At 37.1% G+C, this 26,542-nt stretch overlaps 1 long non-coding RNA gene across 4 annotated transcripts; it reads right to left on the bottom strand.

The window, feature by feature from the left end:
• Window positions 1-938: 938 nt before the first annotated feature.
• On the bottom strand, window positions 939-4,395 carry LOC111899468 (uncharacterized). 4 transcript variants are annotated; one of them, XR_008225344.1, is made up of 6 exons: window positions 3,737-4,395; window positions 2,444-3,462; window positions 2,184-2,271; window positions 2,003-2,024; window positions 1,712-1,849; window positions 939-1,280 (listed from the first exon to the last, which is right to left on the bottom strand). It is a non-coding gene; the product is annotated as an uncharacterized LOC111899468 (long non-coding RNA). The 4 variants fall into 4 exon arrangements; XR_008225325.1 differs by having other exon boundaries at window positions 2,184-3,462; XR_008225332.1 differs by having other exon boundaries at window positions 1,736-1,849; window positions 2,184-3,462.
• Window positions 4,396-26,542: the final 22,147 nt, after the last annotated feature.

The following is a 26,542-nucleotide window of genomic DNA, read 5'->3' as shown; positions in this document are numbered from 1 at the left end:
TGCCTCAAGGGCCCAATCTTGGGTATTGCAAGACCACATCTTACGGGATAGCGGTATACATGGTATGGATTCTGATTATGATTGTGCCTTGGCATCCCTTCGCAACAAGCTTCCATATTTTAACATTAACAATTTTACTACTAAAGACACCCCTCCTAAATCCCAGAATACACTGGCGAGTGCCTTTTTTCATAATATTGTCCAAGATATGGAAGTGCATTTCGACATGACGGCTCGGCAGAAAGTGGTTTTCCAGTGCTTACGTGCACCACATGCTCAAGATTTTCTTCTGGCAATCCCTATAGATGGGCTTGGCCAACACATGTCTCCCGTGGAGTATCATACTATTCTCAAATATCGACTCATGATTCCCTTTTTCCCAACTAACGAGATATGTCCTGTGTGTCGCAAGACATGTTTGGACTCTTTTGGGGAGCATGCAGTTAACTGTAAAAAACTCCCGGGGTTCAAATACAGGCACGATATGGTTAGGGATGTCTTGTTTGACATATTTAAGCGTGTCGGGGTTTCCGCTAAGAAAGAGACACCTGTTAATTTCTTGACTGACCTGACAGAAGGAAGATCAACCCTCAGACCGGCTGACATTTTGATATTTGGATGGGTCGGAAGGAAACACACATGTGTGGATCTTACAGGGGTATCCCCTCTCGTGGGCCTGAGGGCTGGGGGTTTCACAGCGGGACATGCTGCTTTAAAAGCAGCCATAGGCAAAGTCACCAAACATGAGAGATCGTGCCTAGAAAATCAACACGTGTTCATACCATTTGCATTTGATACGTTTGGTTTCCTCGCACCGGATGTGGTAGAACTTCTTAAAAGAGTACAACGAATCATGCATAGTAATGTTATATCCCCTAGATCTTCGGATGTAGTCTTTAAAAGAATTAGCTTTACCATTCGAAAAGGCTTAGCGGCACAGCTTGTTGCCCGTTTGCCATCTCACTCATTGTACGATGACAATTAAAAACCTCAGAAATAACAATTTCTATCAATTTAAATAAGATAAACTAGTGAAGGATCCCCGCGTTGTGGGGATCGGATATGTATTCGGTACAACTAAATCCAAAGAACTAAATGGAAATCAATCTGATAGAAGGAATAGGAAAAATTGCAAATCCTACAAGGGTAAATTAGGTAAATTTGTCAGTTGTTGCTCATTGATTGTAACAGGTAATCTCAAACTTTCCCTTTGACTCTCCTCTATCATCACGCTTCATTACAACTTCTTTTAAGCTTTCCAATTCCTTGTCCTTAAAACTCTGCAATAAATACCAAACTAATTTTATTTCTTTGTGTATTATAAATAGCAATTTACTTTTTTTTCTACATATAATCAATGTTATCAATGCTATCCATCGGCTAAAAGCATATGATGTATATTTAACTGATTTGTCATGGAAAAAGTAATCAGATCTATATTCTAACTATCCAAAAAAAGGTACTTATCTATCTGGCTTGTTTTTGTTTCACAATAAATATCTTAATAGATTGAAACTACTTATATATCGTATCAGAAAGATTCTCAGGTTCATTAATGACAACTGTTTTATTATTGAGTTAACAACATCAAGTGTAACAACACCAAGTGTAATATTTGGGTTTTTTTTGGAAATTGTGTGTATTAAGGATTATGCTATTAATATTTCTATAATACAAATAATGAAATTAAACAAACATAGTATTTCCTTACCAGTAAAAGCTTAAATTAGCATACTAAAAGAATCAAGCCGATTAAAAAAATTCATAGAGTCGGTGGATGTTTCTTTCATCAGACGTTTTTAAGTTGCGATTCTCCTATGGATTGATCCGACCATGAATGCCTAGTAAGCTGAAAAAAGAAACCCATCCTTGAATGGAAAACTTGAAGATGAAATACATAAAGAAGGTTAAAATCCTGAAATTAAACACTAAGTGACCCCAAAATTTGACAAACCCGACTCAAGCATTTTATCGAGCACTTGGTGTGCATCATAAAAGTTACCTAGAACAGACGACCATATTCCCTGCATTATAACAATGGAATGTTCAATTTATTAGCAATTTATACATATCAAGAATGGTTTTATGTTGAGGTGAATCAATAACAAGATATCATTCAGATACCAGCTTATAATCTCCTGCTGAGAAATTCAAATGAACATATGAAGAGTTAAAAAACATACATTTCTACATCACCTTATCTGAATTAACCCTCCGTCAACAGCCGAATAAAAAAAATCACCCCTCCAAGGAGCCTGTAGAAATCAGTCTCTGTCAGAAAAACCAATCTTTAGATTTTTAGATGCTTGAGAAAAGAAAGAACAGAGTTTATCATGTATGAAAGGTGTTATCCAAGAACTGAGAAGTGAGGTGAAGAAGGTCAGTAACAGAGTTTATCATGTATGAAAGGCGTTAAGGCGACAAACATTAGATGTTTTTTTACCTGTTCATCAACATTTTTGAAGCAGTCTAGAGTTTATCATGCATGAAACGAAAAAAAACTATCATCAGTGAAGGAAGAGAAAACATTATATCTATCAATCTAAACAAATAGGATTACAGAAAACTGGGTTGGAATCAACAATAAATAGTAAGACAATCACTTGAATAAGCCTCATGGTTTCTGAAATCTCTTATTATATTGTCAACCTAGAATGAATTTTTTTCCCAGCAGTGCAGATGTCATCCCTGAAAAACAAACAAAATCAATGCATACGACGATAGACAAAAGAAATGGATTTTTAGGCCATCAGGTTATTAATTTACGAATTCATGAGATTAAATATATAAGGTTTCATGTTAAAATGAAAATTGAGGATATATAAGGTCAAATCAAATCTAGAAAAGTAAGATTACAATACAATACAACAAACTGGTATTGGTATTACACTATTATTACTACCTTTTCATTGAAACTGTTCAGAAATGCCTCCAGTGATGGGCAACATATCTTGCTTGATCCCCAATCTCTTTTTCTATTCTAAGTAACTGCGCAAAACTTAATTGATTATTAATAAAAGTCACCCTAATTAAAAGTTGAAATAAGAATTAGTAATAAAATTTGGAAAACTCAAATTTAGAAATAAGTATTTATTTCAACACTTTAACTTAGTAAATATGTAATGGGAATGGGCCGACAGTTTGCAACTGCCTAGCCTCATTAAATTTTGTTAGGTGAAAATGTTGACTGCAGACTACAAATTTGGAGTTTATTTAGAGTTAACCTCATGAAATTGACACCATTAATCCATACATCCTCAAAAATTAGAATTTACTTCATAAAATAGACACCATTAATTCATACATCCTCAAAAACTAAATTCTCTTTAATTCATTTTGTATTTCAAAAACGACATCTTACATGCTGAAAGCTTTTCTCATTCTGTTTGTTCGAGTCAAAGATTATCAATGGAAACGTGCTCTTCTCGTGGTAGCTAGAAACTCTTTCTATTGTCGCTTCTCCTACAAAAGATGAAGCCAAAACACATACACAGTCATCATAAACTCAGTTACCTATTTTGACTAAAGAATAGAAAATTCAACATCCTAAAATAAAAATTGAAGAACCAATACATTTAGTGTATACTAACTTATACTTCCACAATCGAAACAAAAACAGGCCACTTTGACCAGAAATAGAGATACATATTACAGTCCATTCCCATTCCACGGGAAATCCAAAAAATTTTAATCTAGCAAAAAAAGCCCTAAAACCCAAAAATGAGCGAAGTGCTACCTTGCGAGCCTTCCGCAGCCATTAATCACTCCACACGTCCACACAGAGGGCCTTTGAAGATGGTCGACGATCTAATTGGAAAGTGAAGGCAGCGACTCGGTGATGTACTGTCAAAAGAAGAAAGAGGTAAGATGGTCTTAGAGGGCTAGAGAGAGGTGGGATAGATTAAAAGCGGCGATAACTGGGTTAAATTGATTGCAATGCATAAGAACCGTAGGACGAACACGTTGCAGGGATGACGCAAAATCGGGGAAGAAGATGGATCGGAAGAGACGAAAAAGGTAGGGGTGGAAAAAACTGGAAGGAGGCTCGTAAGAGAGACTGTGATGGCAGAGTAGAAGGTGAAGAGAGATGGTCAAGAAGACGATAAGTGAAGGTGGATTGGAACAATAATCGTTAAAAGTAGAGGGGTAATAAACCTTAGAGCGAAAGGAGATTATCGTTCAATCGGTTTAGAAAAGTGGTAGGATGGAGCTGAAATGGATACAAGAAGCGGTGAAGAGGTGGCGGTGGGCACTAATTAGATTTCTATTGACTTCTAAAACACGGGGCATAGGAGGTGGAAGATACGTGGGGGCAAATGGGAAGGAGAAGAGGGAGAGAGAAGCAGGTGGCAAAATAAAATTAAAAGCAAATTAGTGAGAAAGGAAAAAAAATAAGAAAAAGTTTGGTCCAATCAACAGCAAGAACTGTTGAATTGGGAACCCTCTTTTAATATATATATATATATATATATATATATATATATATATATATATATATATATATATATATATATATATAGCAAACATGCATGGCAACATAGACACAAAGATGATTCTTAAATAAAATAAATGTCTACTACAAAAAACATGTATTTGATTGGAAAATAAATGTTGTTAGCATACAATTACACTTTCATAATATGCAGTTGATTAGAGAAGAAAGTGTTGTTGTCGATTGATGATTTGTTTTAGTTGAGGTGGGTATGTGTTTGATCGGAGAAGAAAGTAGATTGTCGAATGTTGCTTGAAGATTTTTGAGTTATAAATGACAACTTAGCAATGCTCCCTTTAGAATTTGGAAACTAGAGTTATATCGAAAAAAAAGTTAGAGAAATCAAAGAAACGTATAGTTAAATGGGATCGATTATAAATGGAACAGATCAATAATCATCCATACCTAAATGAATAAAAAGTTAAGATCCAAACCCATGAAACTGTTATGGATTTGGATGGGATTATAATCAAAAATCCCTATGTGTGTGTGTGAGAGAGAGAGGGAGAGAGAGAGAGAGAGAGAGAGAGAGTAGAATAAAACATTGTAAGTGTTTCTAAAGACTTTGTTGTATATAACATCCATCTCACTGAGTTGTTCAAAAATGAATTAGGTAGAGGTAATCTGACATACTTTTTGTTTCGAGGATTGGACTGGGAATGGTATTCTAAAAGATTTTTTCCCTGAACTGTACAAATTGGAATCGGGAAAACAATGTGTACTATCTGAAAGATATAAAAAGGTGGAAATTCAACTGAATGGATGTTAGAGTGGAAAAGGCCACCATCATCAGATTTGGAAAAAATTGAACTAGCCTGCTGCAACTTAATACAACAAAACATAATCCTCACTGACTCGAGTGATAGGTGAACATGTTTGGTTGATAGCTTGGGTAATGTAACATCTAAATTTCCAGGTATTTGCTTTTGACCCTTGAGTTATGGATTATATGCAAGATGGATCCCCAATGGCAATTTCGTGATTTTGGGTGCAGGTTGGGTTCGGTGGGCATACCTAGTCCCGTGCCAGTACGTTTCACGTACGCTAGTACACAGGGCATACGTGGCTTAGACCAAAACCCTAATATTTAGGGTTTATGTACTATTTAAGCATGATTATAGCCCCAAGACCTTTCCCTTTATCAGCCTCCATCCCAAGATCGCCCCTCCTTGCAAACCCTAGTCTATTTTGAGCATTTTGAGCTTTTAGAGTGAGTTATGGGCTTTCTTTTTTGTGAAGAAAGATCTTCAAGGAGTAGGCTTTGCTCTCAAGACTTTGGATCTAACATCTTTTCTTCATTGTGCACCAATTGGAGGTATAAATCTCTAACCATGTCTCATATTGTTCTAGATCTTGGTTAGACCTAGATTTTCTTCTCTTTTATCCCAAGATCTAGGTCTTTCTGGGTATGAGGTACTCCAAAGCCTTTAAGCCGTCCTTTTAGATATTTCAGAGAATTTTAGGTTATAAAAATGCAAGCTTGGATGTTGGTTTGTCCCTGTGCAAGACTTATGTTGTAGAAAAGGTTTGAGCAAGTTAGGTTTTTAGTGTTGTGCTTCTTGTAGCCATGAAAAGGCATAAAGTTTGCAACTTTATGGCCTTAGAGGTCTTATTAAGCTCAGATCTAAAATTTGGACGTAAGGTCTTAAGGCATTAAGACCTTATTATGAGTTTTTCCTTAAGGGTGCGTACGTTAGGCATAATGCCCAATACGCTGTGCGTTCTACACCTCAGCTGTGACAAACCGAAATTTCTAGCTTGTATAATCGTTAAAATCTGTCAAAGTTAGACTCGTGTTGCTATCTTTTAGCACTGTTTAGGGTCTATTCTGAGTATTTTGAGACTAGTGCATCAAAGGAATCAGTGTTTGGATTTGTCAGTTAAAGTTCCAAACCATCTAGCAAACCATAAACCTCCTCAAAAGGAGTTTACGGTCAAGACATTTGAGCTTATGGTCATGGTGACCTTAAACTCCCTCCTATATCAATAGTTCATGATCATTTTTTATCATTTCTTCCATTTCAAGCCTAGAATTCTGATTTTCTCCTAAGTATCAAAAGATTTTTGCTTCCAAATCTTCAAGCAAGTAAGTGATTCCTTCCTTTGGGTGTTAATCATTCCTATATCCATGATTCACTCTTGATTCATCCATGGATTTCATATTTTGAGTCTAGATCTTCAAGATCCTCAAGAACATCAAGAACACCTTAGTGTTTTGGACCGAAAACACCTTTCTTTGCTTCCAAATTGTAAATATTTATCTTCTATACTTGTATCTAGTTAGATTTCCTGTTTATGGACTTGAAATCATCACTTTATCCAAGAACAAAGGTGTTTACGGTCTAAGTGTATATCCTTAGAGCGTAAACCCTAATGAAAGGTGCATTAGAGACCTTAAGCCCTCCTAAAGCCTAGAATGGAACTTAGAACCCTTCGAAATGCTTAGAAATCATCCTTTACACACAAGGATGTGAGTTTATGGTGGTAAACTCACTAGATCGTAAACCATTGGACCATAAACACATGGGACTGTGAACCCATTGGACCGTAAACCATTGGACAACAAACTCACTTGGTCATGCCTTTTGGACCGTAAACTCTTTAGGGTGGCCATACACCCTAAGTGTGCAATCATATGTGATTGTATCCCTTCAATCAAAGTGTTTCCTAGTCCCGTGAGGTGTTTCCTTGCATTTGATTGCTTCTAAACACTATATGTATGTCAATATATGCCATTATATGTCATTTAGGACTCGTTAAGTCTCGGGACATCATTCGAGGAACTTCTCATCCTTACGCACATATTCGTTTGAATCACCCACATAAGGTGAGTTCATACCCTGTAATGAATCTTTTAACTATTTTAAATGTTTTTAAGGGTAGGGGGAATACAAGTTGAACATAATGTTAATTGTGTAAATGTATGTTATACACATCTTTCAAAAGATTGCTTACGTCATTTATAAGTGATCAAAACATTTCAAGAACTCTTTTAAAGTTATGTTGCTTTATAGTTTAACAAAACTCTGTTTTTAAAGTACAAGAATAGCTTAGTAGATAAATGAGTCTTTTCAATAACAGTTCAAGTAAAACATTAGTAGAATATAGTAGACACGAGGTGATAAAACTTAATAATATATCTTTCTGGGTTTGCATTGACACTGGTACGATTTCACGTACTAGGGTTAGCAGGCACGAGGTGATAGTTATATCCAACCTAAGTTATTTATTTATAAAGGTTACATTTGTAAAGTACCCGACGATAGTAAATAAGATACATAACTTATTCGTATTATGACATTCAGTAGAAAGGGACCATAATGCTAACCTTATGATTCCTTAATGTATACATCAAGGGATATATATATATATATATATATATATATATATATATATATATATATAAATAGAATCTGATAGGTAATAGAATGTGTGCCTTCCGCTTCATCTCCTGTTCCTTGTTTGGTTGTGGGCTTAGAGCGGATTTACCCAACCTTTTATCCATTCGATCTTAGTTATATATATGCTCCGTATACATTAAGTCATCATAAGGGGTACCAAGTATGGGTCAAGTCATAGGACACTAATACAATGCACAACTTTCTAGTACAAAACATACTTTTCAAATTAGAACTTTTGGTATAGAAAACTAGAAACTTACCAGTAAAAGGGTTTAATCCATTTTATTAAACCAGTGTAACTTAAAGGACCTTAGGTGATTAATTTTATAATACCTTAGTTATACAGAAGGGTTATTTATAATTAATATCTGGTAGGTAGTTGGATGTGTGTTCTCTACCTCATTCCCTGTTCCTTGTTTGGTTGTGGGCTTAGGGCAGATTCACACAATTAACTATCTATTCGATATTAGATTATATATAACTAGTATAAACTAAGTGATTATAGAAGGAACCACCGTGGTTACCACGTTATTATAAAAAATAAGGGTTTTCCTATAGAATCCTTTTATCAAATATAAAGGAACTATTACAGCTAACTCTGTGAGTACCAAGGGGATACACCAGGGTTATATACAACAAGGATCTAACAACCAATGAGATGTGTGTCATCCGCCTCATTTCATGTTCCTTATTTGGTTGTGGGCTTAGGGCAGATACACACAATCGATTGTTTTTTTACACTGAGTTTTGTATAACTTGTATCCATTTAGCACTCATAGAGAGGATTGTAGAGTCATTTTTACTTATCTTTCATTAAAGCAGGAAATATAGGATTTTCTAGAGGAACAGGCAAACTTTCTAAACAGAACTTACAAACTTACTACATCTTACTAAGCTTTCTACAACATACTTACATCACTAAAATCTTATGAACTCAACAGCTTAATTGCTGATCAACTCTTTCAAAATAACTTGTATTCTCAGGAGACTAGTAGACAGGTACTCGCGCTGGGAATTCAGAAGATGGAGCATAATAGCTTCAAGTCGTGTTTTCTTATTTGCATATGTATTCTATGTTTTGTGAACACACACATTGTAAACACTTTCTTTCTAACGAAATGGTTGTTCATTACTTTGATTACTATGATACATGTCTTGTGATACTAAACATGACGTCCTCCACCTTAGAACGTTTCCGCCATTCCGGTTTTGGGGTGTGACAGATTGGTATCAGAGCATTGTTTATAGTGAACTAAGTATATCAAACGATAAAAGATATACAAATATAAATACGATGAGGCTTAAATGGTCTGGATAATAATATATTTTAAGAATATAACATTAAGTTATAAAAATATACCTATTTGCGTATACATGTATACGTACTAGAACAAGTATCACAAGAAGAACAGAACAGAAGTATTTAAAGGTTGAATACTGCGGTCAAACCTAGGCAGTTATGTAATCGTATCTGGGATCAATATAGCCTGATCAACTATATTCATTTGAGATGCGACCGACATGTGCTTGGGAGTGATGTGGTGTTGCAACGGTGTTAAAACTTACCTAACTCTATACAAGGGATTTCTAGATCAGAACATGAAAGTTAGAATACTATAGGAGTATTCTATGATACTATAATGCGATAACAAGTTTGAAATATACCAAGTACATTACATTAAAATACTATAGGAGTATTTTAGGCACTATATAAAGAACTTATGTGATAACTTAAAAGACCCTTATGGATAGGTCTATAATCTTGCAATGTATACTCCCAAGGTTTTATATAATTGAGATTTTATAGACTTAGAATTTGTGATCTACGCTTCACTAGCTATTCCTTGTTTGGTTGTGGTTTTGGAGTAGGATCAATTATTCAAAGGTCTATTTAATCTTGGATTATATACAACTTGTATATATTGTACAATTATAAAAGGACTCTGTAAGGATCACCCCATAAAGTTACCTTAAATTTCATAGATTTTCTGGTCACATCCATTCTCGCACGACAAACCCATATAGTTGTAACCACTTCCTCATAGTAGCCAACATAAGAGTCAAGAAGGAACAAGGGCAAGTTCATGAGAAGTTTTTAGAGAAGGATCAACCAAAGTAACCAGAACGTCATATGCATCACACTAATAAATAATAATCTTGGTTAACTTATTGAGTTAGTGGAAACAATACTCACCCTATATGTTAGGATTATTTTATTTACATGAAACTGGTAACAGTTATTCAGGTCACAGATATTCATTCGTGGATTGCCATTCCAAATTCATAAAGTTATTAGGTATAGAATCTTTTATGAATTGTTTCCAGAACCCTATGGAAGTCAGGACCACATACACTTAGAACTAGGATGACCTTGTCTTTCAGCTTTCGGCTTAACTCCACTGTTATAGACTTACTCCCATCTCATATTTGTATTCTTTTAGCAAAGATGCCTCCTCGCAGATCAATCAGACGCACTACTCCGATAACTGCAACTCAAACACCATTACCCCCGCCACCATAGTTCGACCAAGCTGTTTTCAGGCAGTAGTAACAGCAGCAATGGCAACCGCCCTAACCCAAATTGGCGCAAGTGGTATCAGTGGATCTGGTAGCGGTGCTCACCTAACTAACAACGAAGATACCCACGAACACCCAAGGGAATGTTCGTACAAGGACTTCATGAACTGCAAACCCAAATTCTTCAATGGAGATGGAGGAGTCATTGATCTGATGCAATGGTTCGAGAAAACAGATTTGGTCTTCGAAATCTGTTCGTGCCCAGACGGGAGAAAAGTTAAGTTTGTTGCCTACACCTTCTCCAGCAGAGCCCTAACATGATGGAATGGCCATGTAAAGTCACTGACTCTATCAGTGGCTAACTCTATGGGCTGGGATAAGTTGAAGGAGATGATGATGGGAGAGTACTGCCCAAGGGGTGAAGTACAAAAGCTAGAACAAGAACTATGGGAGCTCAAGATGTTCGACTCACACATAGTGGCCTACACTGACATGTTTAGCGACTTAGCAGCGCTATGCCCCGAGATGGTTACCCCGGAGAGCAAGAAGATAGAAAGGTACATCTAGGGTCTGACTGCCCCGACCTAAGGAGATGTGTTGTCTTCTAACCCAACCACTTTCGATAGTGCCAAATGCCTAGCCCAGCGACTCATCGACCATGAAGTCCGCCATGGCATAGAAGTCCCAGATCCCGATCCATCAAAGGGAGAGGAATATAATCGAAAGTCGGGGAACAAGAGGAAGAAGAAGTGAATAACACAAGAAACCCCGCAAGAACAACAAGCAAGTACTGTGTACGCCGCTACAATGCATGCTTCTCCAGCACCTGCCAGTTAATATGCTGGAAGCCTCCCGAAGTGTGGAAAGTGTAACTATCACCACACTGGAGTATGTTGAGTGATGTAGTGTCTGAACTGCCACAGAAGGGGACACACAGTCCGTTTCTGTAGGGCACCGTCTCAATCGATCTCCCAAGTCCCCGAAGTTGAAGAAAACCAAGCCTGCTATGGTTGTGGTGAGACTGGACACTACCAGAGGGACTGCGCGATAACAAAGAACTCAGGCGCAAATGGACGCATTCTGATGATCACCGCAGGAGAATCAACCCCGGAGTCGCCTTTGAGCAGCGGTACATTTTCGAAATAATGGTTACTTTAAAAATTAATTTATATTTATATAAGATTAAAACTTGGGGGGAACACTTAAAAGTAATTTTAATAACTCGCTTATTAGAAAGGATCACAGTATTCAAGAGAACTAAAAGGTCCGTTCAGAGAAGCTATGATGGCTCAGCATATACATCAGGGTTGTGCATAGCTAAGATGTTGCAGACTTAGAGTGAGTGATTCCGCCTTAATTCATGTTCCTTGTTTGGTTGTGGATTTGAGGCAGAGTTACTCAGTCGACTGTCTTATTCATCTTAATTATTCATAACTTGTATATGACAAGCGATCGTAGTGGTACCAAAGAGGATCGTGGTATAAACTATCGACACTAGTTATCAACACACTTTCATTTGTATGTAATCGCTCATCGCGGTACGATACGTAGAAGTGTTAACATAAAAGGGGAAAACAGAAAGCACTAGAACAGTTACAAAGAATACATTGTCAAACACACTAGGAGTACATTGTCGAACACTCTAGGAGTACATTGTCGAATACTAGTGGTAGATCATCGTATAACAAGCGTTTCTTTCAAATCGGTCAAAACTTTGTTCAATAAAGAGTCCGTTACTATCATTTGTCATGAGTTGGTGTGGTCTTCACCATACTAAGTTCATATGTTTCTATCACCTCGACCATCAAGTTCTCGAAACCTTCGTCCTTCGTATCGACAGTCCGACCTAAACCTCAGTTTTGTCTTTCGTATTCTAAACGCCGAAGTACTCGTGTGAAGGGTACTTTGTCCCCCGTAGCCTTGCTGCCATATGTTCCACAGAACGTCATGAAATGCCACTCGCCCAGCAGACCAAGTTCGAGCACAGAGGCTAAGGACAAATACAAACCACCTATTACTATTCAGTGTATACGCGAGGGTGGTATATGATTATGATTACGCAGATTTAGTATGTGTGCTTCTGCCCTATCTCTTGTTCCTTGTTTGGTTGTGGACCTGGGGCAGAGTCGCACATCCGACCGTCTTACTAATCCTAGTTATATGCGACTTGTATATATGAGGTAATGATAGATGGACAGAGTATAAGTCCAATCATGAACACTAGGGCAAAGTTTCCAGGTCTACGAGTGGGTATTCTGCAAATCAGAGGAGCGCAACCCTAATAGTACTGCTAAGAAAGCTAATTTCGAGACGAAATTCTCTTTAACGGGGGGATGATGTGACAAACCGAAATTTCTAGCTTGTATAATCGTTCAAATCTATCAAAGTTAGACTCGTGTTGCTATCCTTTAGCACTGTTTAGGGTCTATTCTGAGTATTCTGAGACTAGTGCATCAAAGGAATCAGTGTTTGGATTTGTCAGTTAAAGTTCCAAACCATCTAGCAAACCGTAAACCTCCTCAAAAGGAGTTTACGGTCAGGACATTTGCGCTTACGGTCATGGTGACCGTAAACTCCCTCCTATATATATAGTTCACGATCATTTTTTTTTATCATTTCTTCCATTTCAAGCCTAGAATTCTGATTTTCTCCCAAGTATCAAAAGATTTTAGCTTTCAAATCTTCAAGAAAGTAAGTGATTCCTTCCTTTGGGTGTTATTCCTCCCTATATCCATGATTCACTCTTGATTCATCCATGGATGTCATATGTTGACTCTATATCTTCAAGATCCTCAAGAACATCAAGAACACCATAGAGTTTTGGACCGAAAACACCTTTCTTTGCTTCCAAATTGTAAATATCTATCTTCTATACTTGTATCTAGTTAGGATTCTTGTTTATGGACTTGAAATCGTCACTTTATCCAAGAACAAAGGTGTTTATGGTCTAAGTGTATCTCCTTAGATCGTAAACCCTAATGAAAGGTGCATTAGAGACCTAAACCCTCCTAAAGCCTAAAATGGAACTTAGAACCCTTCGAAATGCTTGGAAATCATATTTTGCATGAAAGGATGTGAGGTTACGGCAGTAAACTCACTAGACCGTAAACCATTGAACCATAAACACATGGGACCGTGAACCCATTGGACCGTAAACCATTGGACCGCAAACTCACTTGGTCATGCCATTATGACCGTAAACTCTTTAGGGTGGCCATACACCCTAAGTGTGCAATCATATGTGATTGTATCCCTTCAATCAAAGTGTTTCCTAGTCCCCTGAGGTGTTCCCTTGCATTCGGATGCTTCTAAACACTATATTTATGTCAATATATGCCATTATATGTCAATTAGGACTCGTTAAGTCTTGGGACTTCATTCGAGGAACTTCTCATCCTTACGCATATATTCGTTTAAATCACCCACATAACGTGAGTTCATACCCCGTAATGAATCTTTTAACTGTTTTAAATGCTTTTAAGGGGGGGGGGGATACATGTTGAACACAATGTTAATTGTGTAAATGTTTGTTATACACATCTTTCAAAAGATTGCTTATGTCTTTTATAAGTGATCAAAACATTCAAGAACTCTTTTAAAGTTATGTTGCTTTATAGTTTAACAAAACTTCGTTTTTAAAGTACAAGCATAACTTAGTAGATAAATGAGTCTTTTAAATAACAGTTTAAGTAACACATTAGTAGACTATAGTATGTATAGTTTAGAGGTTCATTTCATACTAGATACAATACTCGATAACATAAGAGAACACACAATAAAGAGAAACACGGAGTAACATACTATACAAGTATAGAGATAGACATACTATAACAAGTACAGAGAGGAACATACTATAACAAAGTATTGGGAAAAACATGTTAATATATCTTTCCGGCTTTGCGTTAACACCAGTACGATTTTACATACCAGGGTTAGCAGACACGAGATGATAAAACTTAATAATATATCTTTCCGGGTTTGCATTAACACCAGTACGATTTCACGTACTAGGGTTAGCAGACACGAGGTGATAAAACTTAATAATATATCTTTCTGGGTTTGCATTGACACTGGTACGATTTCACATACCAGGGTTAGCAGGCACGAGATGATAGTTATATCCAACCTAAGTTATTTATTTATAAAGGGCACATCTGTAAAGTACCCGCCGATAGTAAATAAGATACATAACTTATTCATATGATGAACATTTAGTAGAAAGGGACCATAATGCTAACCTTATGATTCCTTAATGTATACATCAAGGGATATATATAAATAGAATCTGACAGGTAATAGAATGTGTGCCTTCCGCTTCATTTCCTGTTCCTTGTTTGGTTGTGGGCTTAGAGCGGATTTACCCAACCTTTTATCCATTCGATCTTAGTTATATATATGTTCCGTATACATTAAGTCATCATAAGGGGTACTAAGTATGGGTCAAGTCATAGGACACTAACACAATGCACAACTTTCTAGTACAAAACATACTTTTCAAATTAGAACTTTTGGTATAGAAAACTAGAAACTTACCAGTAAAAGGGTTTAATCCATTTTATTAAACCAGTGTAACTTAAAGGACCTTAGGTGATTAATTATATAATACCTTAGTTATACAGAAGGGTTATTTATAATTAATATCCGGTAGGTAGTTGGATGTGTGTTCTCTACATCATTCCCTGTTCCTTGTTTGGTTGTGGGCTTAGGGCAGATTCACACAATTAACTATTTGTTCGATATTAGATTATATATAACTAGTATAAACTAAGTGATTATAGAAGGAACCACCGTGGTTACTACGTTATTATAAAAAAAAATAAGGGTTTTCTTAAAGAATCTTTTTATCAAATATAAAGGAACTATTACAGTTAACTCTGTGAGTACCAAGGGGTACACCAGGGTTATATACAACAAGGATCTAACAACCAATGAGATGTGTGTCATCCGCCTCATTTCATGTTCCTTATTTGGTTGTGGGCTTAGGGCAGATACACACAATCGATTGTTTGTTTACACTGAGTTTTGTATAACTTGTATCCATTTAGCACTCATAGAAAGGATTGTAGAGTCATTTTTACTTATCTTTCATTAAAGCAGGAAATATAGGATTTTCTGGAGGAACAGGTAAACTTTCTAAACAGAACTTACAAACTTACTACATCTTACTAAGGTTTCTACAACATACTTACATCACTAAAATCTTATGAACTCATCAGCTTAATTGCTAATCAACTCTGTCAAAATAACTTGTATTCTCAGGAGACTAGTAGACAGGTACTCGTGATGGGAATTCAGAAGATGGAGCATAATAGCTTCAAGTCTTGTTTTCTTATTTGCATATGTATTCTATGTTTTGTGAACACACACATTGTAAACACTTTCTTTCTAATGTAGTGGTTGTTCATTACTTTGATTACTATGATACATGTCTTGTGATACTAAACATGACGTCCTCCAGCCTAGAACGTTTCCGCCGTTTCGGTTTTGGGGTGTGACAGATTGGTATCAGAGCATTGTTTTATAGTGAACTAAGTATATCAACCGATAAAAGATATTCAACTATAAATACAATGGGTCTTAAGTGCTTTGGATAATAATATATTTTAAGAATATAACAGTAAGCTATAAAAATATACCTAGTTCCTTATACATGTATACATACTAGAACAAGTATCACAAGAAGAACAAAACAAAAGTATTTAAAGGTTGAATACTGCGGTCAAACCTGGGAAGTTATGTAATCGTATCTGGGATAAATATAGCTTGATCTACTATATTCATTTGAGATGCGACCGGCATGTGCTTGGGAGTGATGTGGTGTTGCAACGGTGTTAAAACTTACCTAACTCTATACAAGGGATTTCTAGATCAGAACATGAAAGTTAGAATACTATAGGGATTTCTAGATCAGAACAGAAGTATTTCTCGATCGAAACACTGATCTAGCCTCCACCTAGTCACATATAGAAATTACCTCTAGTTAACAATGGCTCTCAAAGGCTAGACTATTCCCTTCTTATGCTCTCTCTCAGAAGGGTAAAAGACCATTCTACCCTTCCTGAACTCTTACACTTATCTTGACCAAACCCTAAGGTCAAGAAAAGTCAACTCCAGTCATGCCTCAAATGGTTCAAAAAACACCACCAACAATTGGAGAATTTGAGAGAGAGGTTATCAGGCACTCAAAAATGGCTATAGTGTCTCTAAGATCACTAGTGTCACCAATTTTAGGCCAAAGGGTTACATATATATATATATATATATATATATATATATATATATATATATATATATATATATATATATATATATATATATATATATATATATTGTACAATCCAAGAGTCATATGTAACCCTAATTTCTACACTTAGGCTTATGATCCATAATCCATATGGACTAACTCTTCATGGATTCTTACATAAACTTAGCTCATCATGGATCAATAGCCCAAACCATATGTATCATTGATTTACATAATCAATCCCGGTAAATTAATTCCAAATTAATTATTGATCATTACTAATTGAATAATATGATTTCACAATTAATATATTATACTTATAATATATTAATAAATCACAAATAACCTCTTTCTCAAATAACCATCCTATCAAATTGTTCCATAGAGTTGCAACCCAAATGGACCATGCTTGTATCGGGTCAATTACATACCAATTATAGTTATGGGCTTAGACACCTAATCCAACAATGACATGTTGAGGGAGGATATCAGGGAGTTCGAGAGCTTTTCAGTGTGCAAGACCCTGAATTAGCGATGGGATTTAGAACTGGAAAACTGAAACCGTTAGAACCGGAATATGTAGAATCGTCCTGGTTCCCGAGTTTAAAGAATGACTTTATCCGGGTTCCGGGTAATCTGGGTTTTAGATCATTCGGGTTCAGGTAAACCAGGTTTAAGAACTGGAACCGTGTTAGGAACGCGAACCAGTTATAGGGGCCGAAATAGATTTCTGTGAAAAGTTTAACACATGCATATCTCATTCGTTTGAAGTAGGATTGACATTGAGTTTTCTTCCAGAGTGTAGCTCATAGTTTGTACATGATTTTAGACTATAATTTTATGATTTTTGGGTTCATATTCATTGACTTACAGTTCCTCAAAGTCAGGATATCAAAGCTAGAAATTTTATGTTTTTCATATTTTTTTGTATTCTATGATAGTTTTAAAACATGCATATCTAATTCTTTTGAAGTCGGAATAGCATGAGGTTTTTCAAAGTGTAGCCTAGAGTTTGTACATGATTTTAGACTATAAATGTTTCATTTTTGGGTTCGTATTTATTGACTTACAGTCCCTCAAAGTCACAATATCAAAGCTGGAAATTTTATGTTTTTCAGATTTTTTTTGTATTATGTGATAGTTTTAAAACACGCATATCTAATTCGTTTGAAGTCATAATTTCATGAGGATTTTTCCAAATTGTAGTCTAGAGTTTGTACATGATTTTAGACTATAATTATGTCATTTTTGGTTTCATATTCTTTGACTTATAGTCTCACAAATTCGGGATATCAAAGCTGCGAATTTTCTGTTTTTCAACTTTATTTTTTTATTCCGTGAAATTTTAAAACATGCATATCTGTTTCGTTTGAAGTCGAATTATCATTAGGTTTTTTGAAACGTCTAGTTTAGAGTTTGTACATAATTTTAGGCTATAATTTTTGTCATTTTTGGTTTAATATTTAATGACTTACAATCTGAGAAGTTGGGATATTTAAGTTAAAAATTTTCAAACTTCAACCATTAAGTAATTACCAAAAAATTCTAGTTTTTCCGGGTTTTCAAGTCCTAGACCCACTTTACCCGGTTCTACCCGACCCACTTTCATGTTTCCGGGTTTTTTGGTTCTAGACCCACTTTACCCGGAACTAAATCGGAACCGATTCCTATATACCGGTCCGGTTTTTGGTCCTCCCATTAATCAGTTACTGGGTATTCTGGGTCTGGGTCTACCGGTTCGGTTTTGGACCCACTCTCATCCCTACCCTAAATGATATGACTAAGAAGGCCCATGAGCGGGAGATTGAGTTGGAGCTTCGGTCGAGGCGGAAGCCGGAGCATGTACATACATCGATGGGCCAGGCTAAAAGGCCCAAGACATCTGATGCTCACACCAGAGGCTAGCAGGGTCAGGGTCATTGAGGCTAGTGTGGCAAGCTACACAGTGGGGCTTGCTGAGCGATAGGTTTAGGTTGTTTTAGCTGTGGCTAGTTGGACCACGTGAGCAAGGATTTCCCCAGGAGGGCTCTGATTTGCTTCCATTGCAATCAGATAGGCCATAAAAGGCCGATTGTTCAGAGGAGTAGTGACGACGCCTGCGTTAACCACCTTGAGGATTATTGATGGCTGCCAGGGCAAGGTGGAGGCTCCTGTGGTGCAGAGCAGGGCATTTTAGCTGACCACTGATGAGGCCCGTGCAACGCCGGATGTAGTTACCAGTATATGTCTTATCTCTATCTCTTATTTCTTTTGTTGTTTATGCTTATGATTATTTTGATCTTGTATAGGGACCTTTTTGGTTAATGGTTTGACTGCTGATATCCTGTTTGATTTGGGGGTCACCCGATCCTTTGTATCTGTTGCATTTAACAAGAAGTTTTGCGATGCTCCCGAGAATTTGGATTCCCCACTAGAGGTTGAGATTGCAGATGAACGTACTGTGAGTGCTTCGAGGGTTTTCCGTGGGTGTGTACTGAATCTTTTTAATGAGAGATTCCATATTGATTTGGTGTCGATTCCCTTGAGAGGATCAAAGGTTATCATCAGGATGGATTGGTTGGGCCCCTATGGGGCCATGATTGATTACGAGCGACAGTTGGTGAGAGTTTAAACCCCAAATAGGGGAGAACTGGTTATTCTTGGTGAGGGAGCTTCGTATGGGCTGACTCTCTGTTTCGCTGCGTGGGCCTAGAGATATCTACAGTAGGGTTGTTTTGGGTTCATAGCTTATGTTGTAGACACTCGAGTTGAGGGCACAAAGAAGTTGAGTGGGGTGCCTACTGTTCTGGATTTCCCTGATGTGTTTCCTTTGGATTTTCTAGGAGTGCCTCCCGAGAGGCAGGTTGCATTTCGGATTGATCAGGTACTTGGTGTTGCTCCGATAGTCAAGGAACCGTATCACTTGGCGCCACCTAAGATGCAGGAGTTGTCTACGTAACTTCAGGAGCTGCTAGACAAGGGTTTTATTCGTCCGAGTAGTTCTCCGTGGGGAGCACCAATTCTGTTTATGAAAAAGAAGGTCAATTCACACAAAATGTGCAATGCTTATCTAGAGTTGAATAAGCTAATAGCGAAGAAGCATTACCCACTCCCGAGGATTGAAGATTGGTTTGATCAGCTTCAGGGTGCATCTGGTTTTCCAATATTGATTTGCGATCGGGTTACCATCAGATGAGGGTTAGGGATGATGATGTACATAAGACAACCTTCAGGACTCGTTGTGGTCATTACAAGTTCGTGGTGATGCCATTTAGGCTCACCAATGCACCAACATCGTTCATGGATCTTATGAACTGGGTCTGTAGGTCGATGTGAGATCGGTCTGTGATTGTATTTATTGATGATATTTTGGTCTACTCCAAGACTAAGGAGCAACATGAGGAACACTTGTGAGAGGTGTTGGAGACCCTGAGGAGGGAGAGGCTTTATGCCAAGTTCTCCAAGCGTGAGTTCTGGTTGCGTGAGGTGCAATTTTTGGTGCACATTTTCAACCAGAAGGGTATATTGGTTGACCCGGCCAAGATCAAGGTCGTGATGCGATGGGAGGTTCCGAGAACCCCATATGAGATTCAAGGTTTCCTAGGTCTCGTAGGGTATTATAGGAGATTTATTCAGCATTTATCCAAAAATTTTGTGCCCTTGACCCGTTTAACAATGAAGAATGTGACTTTTCGGTGGGGGCCTAATCAGCAGTTGGCTTTTGAGACTCTGAGGCAAAGATTGTATGAGGCCCTGATTCTTGTGCTTCTTGAGGGTTTGGATGATTTCGTGGTTTATTGTGATGCCACTATTTTGGGTTTGGGAGCGGTTCTTATGTAGAGGGGTCATGTGATTGCTTACGCTTCGAGGCAGCTGAAGCCTCATGAGGCGAACTACCCTACACATGGTTTGTTGTTGGGGGTCGTGGTTTTTTCCCTCAAGATTTAGAGACACAATTTTATGTGGTTCGGTGTACTATCTACATCGACCATAAGAGTTTGAGGTATTTGATGGACCAACCAAATCTGAATATGCGGCAAGGGAGATGGTTGGATGTGGTAAAGGATTATGATTACAAGATCCTGTACCAACATGGTAAGGCCAATGTGGTGGCCGATGCCTTGATCCGTAAAGTCGTGAGTTCTTCTATTAGGGATATCTATTTGAGGATGGTTGTCACCTCGCCTTTGTTAGATTTGATCAAGAAGGCTCATATGTGTTGGATTAATGTCTAAGTCCATAACTATAATTGGTAAGACTTGACCCGACCTGGCATGGTCCATTTGGGTTGCATGGCACCATGCATTTGGATAGACTATAATGAGAGAAATAACACTTAAGGTTTGTTAATATATTATAAGTTCTAATATATTAATAAGATTATTTAATTAGTATTGATCAAGAATTAATCTAGAACTAATTAAGTGATCAAAAGAAGACTAATTAAATATATGGGTTGATTGTGTAAATCATCCATACTTGTATAGTTGGCTAAGACTCCATGGATTAACAAGTTGGGCTAAAACCCATAACATGCTCCATGGTGTATTTGAACCCATGGATCCAAGGAAATGGAAAGCCATGACAATTAGGGTTTACCCTAATTGTCACTAACTATATAATGATCTTATTCTTGGAGAAAATCGGCCAATATGGATAATAGAAAGGGCTAGCCGATTTTCATGAAGTGTAAAGTTCTCTCAAGTCATTCCATGTGTATTTGGTGTATTGTGAACCATTTGAGATGTCACACTTGGGGCACTAGGCACTCAAGCTTCATGAAGACAATCTACATCAAAGAGGTATGTAATTCTAACTTGATATATTCATTTGAATCAATGTTATTATGCTAGTTAGGATGAATACCTTGGAAAGTTCATATTTGCATGTATAATAGAGAAAACATAGATCCAAGGTATTTAGGGTTGCATGTACACCTAGGAGTGTTAGAATGCTGAAAACCCAACAATGGTATCAGAGCCTAGGCTTGTTTTCAATTATACTTGATGCAAATTGTTGAAAAATGCTGAAAAAATCGATTTTCTGGCTTTCTGGGCACTGGACTCACCAATTCCACTGATGAACTCGCCAAGTCCATGAAGAAAATCATCCTACTCGTCGAGTAGGTTGATACACTCGACGAGTAGGAGCCCCAGACAGCATTTTTTCGAGTTTTTTTTGGCTAAAAATGGACTAGGAACATTACCCTAAGATGTTTTTGTACTTATAAACTTATTTTTGATGTGGTAATGTTCATACTAATACAATTTCAAAGATAATTGTTAGTAGATTCATGTTTTGTATTAGTTTAGTGATTAGGCTAATTACATGAAAAAATTTGATTTGAATTATCTTGTTCTTATGAGTTGCTTAGATTAATAGAAAGTTAATTGATTTGTTGTTTTCAATCCATTTTAATCTAAGAGATGATTCTAAAATGTGTTTGTGTAACTTGTCCTCAAGTTACATGAAAGGTCACATTTAAGTTTCATAAAAACTCATAAAAGTTGGCAATGGGTACAAAAAATGAAGAGTCTTGTCCTCAAGTTATGGAGGTTCAAGAGTCACTTCATTAAGTAATAAAATGTGTAAGCTTAATTAATTCCATAAGTTACAAAATAAAGAAAATTTACTTTCTTTTATTAGTTTAAAGTCTTCCATAAGTTGTCCTCAAGTTATGGAACTTGAAGAGTCTTTTAATTAAAACTACTTTAAAGACATAAGTTATGGAATTAATTAGTTTCGAATAGTTTCAAAACTTGCCCTCAAGTTTTGAAATTTGAAAAGTTTTCACTTATGAACACTTTAATTCCAAGTTAGCCCTTAGAATTTTAAAAGTTAAAATTCAACCCTTATACTTTATAATATTATAAGTTAATAATATTTATATTTATGTATAAGAGTAAAGTCAGTCTTACTGTTAGTAGGCCTCATTCACGAAGCCGGTCTATAAGGGGGGTGTAAGGTTACTGCCTATAAAATGGCAGTTTAATGGGTGTCCACTCTCACCCACCGCTTCCTTGACCGGTGGAGGGTCGTTAGCCGAACGGGTAGGACAAGGACTAGAATTCTCCCTTCATTAAAAGTATTATGAGAAATACTAAGCAATTAAACTCTTATTAATACCCAATCTTAGTTACTTAGGAAAATGTGAATAAGGTGCTAATCCACAAAATTACACTTTGCACTTTGTTTTAGCCGTTAGTGGAGCGTGTTTGGTTAACCGGCACACTAACCTGAACTTAACAAGGTATGCAAAGGGTAACTTAATATTTATCATAGTATCGGTGGAGCGTGTGTGCTTAACCGGCACATCGATTAAGGGGTAAATATTAAGGGTACCTAGTATATTTGCATGGTTACTTCACACCTTGTTTTGTGATCCTCGACATCCTAGTCACAAAACCTGAAGGGCACACTCGAGATTGAAACATGCCATTGAACAGTTCAATGAATCTCAAAAGATCTAGGAGTTTCAAATCAAATTAAAACCTAATAATACATTTTGTTTATCTTGGTGGAAATTGGTGAATCGTCTTAGCCTTAATATTTCATATTGGGTGTTATATTAAGGACTTTAAATCAACTCTCTTGAATATCTCCCGAAAAGATGTCTGGTTTAGACATTTATGATCTTCCCAAATCTCTTGAAACAAGCTTTCCAAAATGAAGATGATGTCCCATGGAAATCATACTTCTTTCACCTCCTCCAAATTATTTTCCCTAACCCACAAGTTCTTGAAAAGTTTAAGGTCACTCAAGCCCTATTGGCAAGCAAAGGTCTATGTGTGATCACATCTTGGAGATGTAGTCACATATTGACAAGCCGGGAGAGTTAGGTGTCAAAGTCTTGAGAAAGTTGGTGGTTCAACCACTTTCTAAGTGATATAGTGAGTTCCCTTTGGGACTCCTATGAAACAGACTATGAAAAGACCCTTAATGATCTTATCTATTTGCTAAGATCAACTTCCTAAAACTTTATGGACATTGACAATGATGACACTGGAAATCCAGGAAAAGCATTCTCTTCCCAATGGAAAGGGATCAACCATAGTCAACTCGGTTGACCAAATGGTAAAGAGAAAGGCTAAGTCTGTGATAGTCCCATGTACCATTACCAAAGCGTCCATATGTTAAATTGCCATAGAAAGGGGCATTGGTTGCAAAGCTGCCATATTTACCTAAGGATGTTAAAGTCAATAAGTTTGACTCTACTTTAGGTAAAGTTCACTATCTAACTCTGCTAAGTTTCTATTCTGAGATTCTTGATACATTATGTGACTGGGTCACATGTTGATGTTTTAAGAATCAAAGAAAAGTGAAGGAAATTAAAGAAAGAATATGTTGAATCCGATCGCGTAGATGGATTGCTATCGCATAGTTTGAAGATCCGATTCTTGAGCTACTTCTTAGGAGTTATGATATATTGCTTAGGAATAAATAACAACAAAGTTTTCATGTGCTTTTGTACTGTGAGGATAAGTTTTTCCGCAGAAGTTTTAAAATAAAAGGAAAAAATTTTTGATTTTATTTATTTTTAAAATATCCTTACAATGCCATTTCTGAAAATTTTTGTTGCTTATAAGATTCCACTAAGAGAAAGAGTGGAAATATGAATTTGATTCTTTCATTTGCGGTAGTGTCTAAATTTACCAAATAAGGAAAGATTCTCGTCACCCAAGGTTTCATTTGGATAGAAACTTGGAAATCATGCAAGCTGTAGAGCATGATGAATGAGAACTTTCAAGCATTGGAAAAATTAAGACTAACTACTTGTTCACATGGATGTGTGAGTCAAGTAACGGACTAAGGGATCGAGTACACATTCTTGTGAATTGATTAAGTCCACCACAAAAGATCGTTAAGACTATTCGTCATTATTTACTAATGTTTAGTAAATATGGTTATACTTACAGGCTTAAGTATAATTCTGAAGCATTGAAAAAAATTGAAGTGTATGGCAGAATGAATGAGAAGAATCAACTTAGGCAAAGGATAAAAGTTTCTCAAATTTGAATAGATGGGAGGGTACTTTAGTATCATGTAATATAATCATCTTAATGATTAAGAGACCTTATCACAATTCATCCTCTAAAGTGCATTCTGATGGCTAATAAGAGGAGTCATGAATTGTTGAAGTGGTTAAATCAAGAAGATGATTCATACTTCGTTCCAAAAACAATTCTTAGAGTTATACTCTTAGATTGTAACTTGAGTGACATGTCTTAAGAAAGGTTTAAAACACTTGTCAAATGTAAGAGTAAAAGTTTTCTACTCTTGTACATTTGAAATTGGTAAGGTGTGATGTTTTGGATAAAATAAAGACCGACTAAGGCCAATTGTGCGAAGTGTTTGTCTTGATTAGAATCCACACTATCTCTTGAATATCTGAAAAGAAAGTCTTATATGTCAAGAGGACAGTGGGAGTATTAAAGGTCTTGAAAGTCTCAAGAAGTAATCAAGAATAAAACCTGATGTTCTTCACTAGCACAAGACTTGAGGTTTATAACCTATCGTGTTGACATATTCTGTGCCCATTTGTAACACCGTAAAAATTTGAAACAATTTTTCACTTTGAAAACCATAAAATAGCATTCATAATCATTTTAAAAACATTGTATCAGTACAAAACCCCAAGATCAGAATTTATATAACTCCAATGTGTGTGTGTACGAATCATGTCGATGCCTTCCCGCGCTCATTACTGGTACATGAAACACATAACACAACAACTGTAAGCATAAATGCTTAGTGAGTTCCCCAAAATACCACACACAACAAATACGCCACTCGAGGCTATAATACGACCCTCTGATCGATGTGTCTCGGCGGGACCCTCCAGTCCCGTAGCTCGTTGGAACCTCTGGTCCGGTCATAGCTCGTTGGACCCTCTAGTCCGGTCTATATCATCATACAACATACATATATCACATAGCACATAATCTCATACATAGCACATAAGACCCTCTGGTAATCGCATAATACCACTCTAGGTAACATATAGTGAGAAGACTCACCTCGGTGTTTCGGTAAATATCTGAGTCGGAAGAAATGTGATCTACCCTCCGCCTAATCACATAGAGTAATACTCTCATAAATACAACTGTGGTCAACCCTAAAAGTCAACAAGATCAACGGTCAAACTTTGACCTGACTCGTCGAGTGCACTAGGGCGACTTGGCGAGTCTACACGTGTCCACTAACTCTCTTAGTCCCTATCTTAGCACGTCGAGTACTTCCCCTGACTCGACGAGTTCCACCTGGCATGAATCGCGGGGCCACCCCGACTCAACTTGCCGAGTTCCGCCTTGAACTCCAGTCCCTCTGACTCTTCCTGACTCACCGAGTTATTCCCCAACTCGGCAAGTCCACTCACTGAGTGATTTACGGGAAACCCTCATCCTACTCGCCGAGTCTATTCTTTGGAATCGGGGAGTTCATGCCATGCACAAACTCCATAGGCCTCCTGAGGTCAGATCTGTTCCATACATTCATAGATCTGGCCTTCCCAAGCATAAAAATCATGTGAAGTTCAGACCTTGATACTCATATAACATCTAAATGGTCTAACTTGGTGATTTAGCCCCAAAAATGACATCCCAAGCTCATGGCTCCCAAAATAACTCATAAAGCTCCAAGGGTTAAGATCTCTGGACCTCTTTGGGTCCAGATCCAGAACATAGACTTGAGAAGGGACCAAATGCTCCACTTATTCATCCTCTAAAAGGGTTAGAAAACCCTAACACTAAGTATCAACATCAAAACTAAAGAAGGTCCGAGCAAAATACCTCAATATGATCTCTAAGAACTCATAAATCCCCACAATCGCTCCTCCTTCAGCCTCCTCTTGCCTTGGTTACCTCCTTCTTGCAAAAACACCCACAAAAGGATCAAGAATGGCCTCTCCTT

The sequence above is a fragment of the Lactuca sativa genome, chromosome 1, assembly GCF_002870075.4.
Source record: "Lactuca sativa cultivar Salinas chromosome 1, Lsat_Salinas_v11, whole genome shotgun sequence".
Lineage (NCBI taxonomy): Eukaryota > Viridiplantae > Streptophyta > Magnoliopsida > Asterales > Asteraceae > Lactuca > Lactuca sativa.
The sequence above is the reverse complement of the archived record's forward strand: the minus strand, read 5'-3'. Positions and strand labels throughout refer to the sequence as shown.